This window comes from Parasteatoda tepidariorum, chromosome 7 (assembly GCF_982258835.1).
Source record: "Parasteatoda tepidariorum strain Cologne lab strain chromosome 7, Ptep-v5.0, whole genome shotgun sequence".
Lineage (NCBI taxonomy): Eukaryota > Metazoa > Arthropoda > Arachnida > Araneae > Theridiidae > Parasteatoda > Parasteatoda tepidariorum.
Genome location: NC_141761.1, coordinates 33522043 through 33527736, shown reverse-complemented (window position 1 = coordinate 33527736; position 5694 = coordinate 33522043). Strand labels below are relative to the sequence as shown.

Genomic DNA, 5694 nt, shown 5'->3' with positions numbered 1-5694 from the left:
TATCTCCTGAAAAATTTTTTACAAAAATAAAAAACGATTCTTATACGGAGAAAATAATTAATCATCCCTTCCGTCTTCCCATCCCTTTTGTCCCTGGCTAGCAAATGAACTGTATAAAGATTGCCTGCTAAGTGTTGTTCCTATGCCGGTTTATAATTTGAATCGAGCAATTCATTTGAATAGCCTCACTACAAAGGCTGAAATTTTATGGACTTAAAAGGTGTTAAGCTCACATTATTCCTACAAATCTTGTGAAAATGCAAATTTTCTTTTTAAAGCTATGTTTTCTGATAGCGAGATAGCAAGCAATTTCAGTTGTGGTGAGAAAAAAACTGCCTACCTCTCAGTTTTTAGTATAGCGCCATATTTTTTGTCTCTACTTAAGTCAAGAGTGAAAGAGGAAACCAATTATGTACTGCTTTTTGATGAAAGTCTAAATGATGTTAATCAATTCAAAAACTGGATTGTCATGTAAGATTTTGGAATGGTAACCACATAAATATGCGCTACTATTCTTCAGTCTTTCTTTTTCTTCTTTCTTTTTCTGAACTTTTATTTGAAAAAATAACTAAGAAATGCTTTGCATAAATACTAAAAGTTTACTACAATTATCTATGGATGGCCCGAATGTCAACCTAAAAGTGCTAGACATAATGATGGAAAAAATGAAGAATGGGCACAATGTGAGTTTCTTGAATGTAAGTTCATGTGGACTGCACATAGTGCATAATACCTTTAAGGGTGGTTGCTTTATTGCTTTTCCAAAAGTAGAGCATGCTGCATCATCTGTTTACCAATTTTCAGGGTTGGCAGGTTTTTGACATGTGACAGTTTTTGACAGTTTAAACCATGGTTTAAACCGTCACGTCAAAAACCTCACTGTCAAAAATGTCGAAAATGTCAAAAACCTATATTCATATGTGAAATTTAATTAATACATAAAATTTATATATTTTTATAGGATAATGTTTCTAAATATGTTCTAGAAAAAATAAATTTAAAATTTTGGAGAAACACTTATATTTTGAATAGTAACCAAAATCTTGTACTTTTGAAAACTCACATCTTTTGTAATATTATGTATTCATTTTCATGCGTTATTGAAAATCTGCAGTGATATTATTAAGAAATTTATTTATAACCAAATTTAGTGTATAGTATAGATCAGTGGTGCGCAAACTAGGTCGCGACTCCTATGGGGGTCGACAGAAGTTTTTTGGGGGTCGCCAAATTTTTATGAAATGCATTATCCCTGCATGCTGCATACCATACAGTGTACATATAAAGAGTGAAGCGCCATCACTCACTGTTTAATTGCAATTGGATTTCCGAAATGTCACGAAATATCAAGTCAGAAGTCATAAAACGCATACAAAATTCATCTGTATTTGCTTTACAACTGGACGAGACTACCGATATTGCTAAAATGTCACAACTAATTATTTACGTGAAGTTTATTTTTAATGAAGATATAACAGAAACGTTTTTATGTTGCAAAAATTTGGAAGGAAAAACAACTGGAGAAAAAATATTCGAAGTAATAAATGAATATTTTGAAACAAAGTCCCTTACCTGGGCAAACTGTGTTGCGGTTTGTACAGATGGTGCTGCAGCATTAACAGGTTCAAATAAAGGGCTCAGAGGCTTAATTCAGAAGGTGGCGCCTCATATGGTATTTAATCACTGTATGATTCATCGTCAAGCTCTTGTTGCAAAAGATATGGATGAAGAGTTGCACAACGTATTACAAGACGCTGTTAGTTCAATTAACTACATTAAATGCAACAGCCATAACAGCCGTCTCTTTTCAATACTTTGCAATGAGATGGGCTCAACGTATGAGAAATTACTGTTACACACCGAAGTCAGATGGCTTTCACGTGGGAAAATACTACGACGGATATTTGATTTGAGAAATGTAGTGTACATGTTCTAAATCGAAAAGAAACATAGATTGGCAAGTTATTATATCAATGAAGTTTGGCTAGGGAAGCTGAGCTATTTAGTTGATATTTTCGAAAAACTTAACGACTTAAATTTGAGCTTGCAGAGTGAGAATTTAACTATCATAACTACAGCCAGTAAAATTCAAGCTTTTAAGAATAAGTTTAGTCTCTGGCAAACTGAACTGAATAAGAACAACACCAACATGTTCCCTTGCTTTAACGATTTTATCAAGGAAAATAATATAGATATATTTACATTTAAAAGCATCATTTCCAATCACATTGAAAAGTTAAAGAAAATTTTTTCGAGAAGATTCGAGGATTTTCCTGAAAACGGTCTTGGTTGGATTCCTGATCCATTTTCCTTTGACATATGCAGTTCAACGCTTCAAATTAGTGAGAAAGAGCAATTGATAGATCTGATTAGTGATTATACTCTTCGAAATCAATTTAAGACTCAGCCTTGCCAAACATTTTGGCTATCCGTGGCAAAACAATATCCCGTTTTATGCAAGAATGCCATCAGAGTGTTAATACAATTTGCATCAACGTATTTATGTGAAACTGGATTTAGAAAACTAGTTTCAATAAAAACTAAATACCACTCGCGTTTAAAACCTGAAGATGATATGCGAATTGCAATTAGCAACATACATCCAAACATCGATGAGATAATTAGAAACTTGCAGCCACATACATCTCATTAAAGGGCAATTTACTGATTTTTGTGTTATACAAAAAGTATTTTCTTAAAATTATAAATAAAATTAATATGAGTCAAATATGATGATGTTTTTATTCGATTAAACGAAAGAAATGCTCGAAATATACATTATATTTGTGAACATTTATCTCTAGGGGTCGCCAAAAATTTTCTCTCCACAAAAGGGATCGCGGTCGAAAAAAGTTTACGCAGCACTGGTATAGATTATACTAAAAATTAGACATTTTTAAAGATTTATTAGCAGTTTTGTACATTAGACATCTTCTTTTAAAGAAAAATCTTTTTAATATTTTTTTAAATCTTCTTAATAATCTTTTTTACATAAGACAATACAAATTTAAGTGCTTTCTGTTAAATACACAGAGTAGTTAGTGTCGATTTACAGTATATTCAGCCTATTCATTTACTATGCTGAAAATTTAGTTTATCCAAATACTTGTGAATTTCATTTTGCTGAATATGATATAGTTTTGTTGAATATCTAAATATTCAGCTGTTGAATAATTACTTCTTGCCTTCAAGATATGCATTATTTGTATTCTTAATACGAGAGGAGAAAAAAAAATTAAGAGATAAAAATTGTCTTAAAATGATAAGTGTAATAATTATAAATAAATATAATAAACAATATGAATTATATTTATCATTATTCATAAATATAACTACTTTTAAATTCAAATTAACATACTGGATAATAAAGATATTCGGTATAACATTAAAATTTTTTTTTATACACTTGTATCAAGTTTGTATTTATACAACATAACTTGCAAGTTCCTTATAAATATTAGTTATATGTTCCTTATATGTCAAAAATGCATAGTAATAAACTTTTAATTTTCTTAAGTATCAAAAAGAAAAAAAAAAATTTTTTAAATATAAATATTTAAAAAAATTTTGTGCAAAATTTTTCTGCACATGCATTTGAATATAAATTTCTGAGATTTTAAATCTGTTATTTTACCTTAATTTTAATTAAAAAATATTTTAAAACCTGCTGATTACCTATAGTATAATTAAATTTCAATATAATGCATGGCAACTGTTGGTAGTTTTGAAGTTTATATATTTTCTTGGCAAACTTCAGTTTTTGACATTTTTGACGGGTTTTTGACGGTTTAAACCAGTATTATACCCTTGTCATGTCAAAAACCACTTTTTGACGTCAAAAACCCAACCCTGCCAATTTTTTAAAGACTCTCCTGCTCGAAGAGAAGATTTTGAATCTGTAAATCCTGAATTTGTAAAATTCCCTTCAAAATTTTGCAAGCAGAGGTGGGTGGAGAATAAAAAAGTTTTAGTTCGACTTTTAGAAATTTTGCCTGATGTTAAACCTTATTTGAAGGAGATAGAAAACAAAAAGTTTTCTCTTCCAAACATTAAATCGTATACAATCTTACAGGACATGGTTAAAGATGAACTATTTATTGCCAAATGTAATTTCATTTTACCTGTTGTGAAAGATGTTGAATCTTTCTTAAAATTGTATCAAACTGATAAGTTACCATTTTTTAATGGTGATCTCTACTAGCTATTAAAAGATGTGCTGAACAGATTTATAAAAGAAGAAAAGCTTCCAGCATCGTAATCGATTTATACTTAATACAATGTGTTAAGTATAAATCTCAAAGATAAAGAAATTTGTAAAGAGGCAACCAAAATTGATGTTGGCTTTGTTGCCAAAAAAGAGTTGATAAAGAAGAAAATTTTGAAGGATGAAGAGAAAACAATGGAATTTTATTTGAATTGCAGGCAATTTTTATTGAAGTTGTCAAAAAAGCTAATTGAAAAGTGACCACTGAATTTCTCTTTAGTGCGAAATGTATCGTGCATTGATCCTTGTACAATGCATGTTAATAAAGAAGCAAATTTAAACAAGCTTCGAAAAATATTATTTCATTTGACCAATACAGGTAGAGTAAAAGAAGAAGATTGTGATAGAATTCTGAAGGAATATGTTCAATTTGTTGAAGATTTTAACAGCATGGATACTAGGACAAAATTTAGGCACTGCATTGGCGATAATTTTGATCCTAGCGTAGATCGACTAGATGTGTTATACTGTGAGTTCTTGTCAAGTTCACAATATCCCAATTTGTGGAACGTAATTAAACCTCTACTTCTGCTTTCTCATGGCCATGCAACTGGTGAGAGAGGGTTTTCGGTCAATCGGTTGAAAATCTGGCAAACCAAACAATTGTGGCTAAAAGAATAATTGATGACCATCTACGATTTGTTGGTGGACTTAAAAAAGTCATTATTTCAAAAGAACTCATTGTTTCAGCTAGAGTTGCACTTCAAAGATATCTTGCACATTTGGAAGAAGAGAAAGTAATTACAAATAATAAAGCTAAGGGTGAAAAAAGAAACATTTGGAAGATGATATACAAGAACTTAATAAAACTTCTGATGATTATTCTGATCAGGCAGAAAAAAATGTGATCTCTCATTAATTTCAAAAGCAAATGCCTTAAGGCGTCATGCTAAAGAAAAAATATCTAAGCTTAAAATATGTGAAGAACTGAATAAGACATATATGTCTTTAAAAAGTGTTTAAAATAAATAATATTTTAAGATCCTTTTTTTATTAATTTACTATTTTCTGGTTTTTTTTGTAATGTTGTAAATTTAATTTTATAAATAGCTATATTAAAATTATACAAAGTATATAATTTTCCCTCGCACCTCCTGAATTTATTGTATTGTACTCCTGAAAAACTCCTTAGAAACTCCTGAAATTTACTTTCTTAGAAAGAGTATGAACCCTGTAATAAGTTTAGAAAATTAATTTATGATTTTATTTTTTATTCTTGTAAAAGGTTTAGAAAATAATATTCATTAAGGAACTGGTGATGTCGACAGAATTTAGATGATTAGATACTAAAAAACTGGGAACAGTGCAATCACACCTGAACAATGGACAAACACATCAACATGTACTGGCTCATCATTAAAAGTCAGCGTGGGGATAACACAACATGCACATTCCATGATCCATCATGGACTCGTGCCTTTAAGAAGCCT

The 5694-nt window shown here is 30.2% G+C and overlaps 1 pseudogene; it reads left to right on the top strand.

Moving 5' to 3' along the window:
* The first annotated feature begins 3458 nt into the window (after positions 1 to 3458).
* LOC147806988 (uncharacterized) lies at positions 3459 to 5454 on the top strand (annotated as a pseudogene).
* Positions 5455 to 5694: the final 240 nt, after the last annotated feature.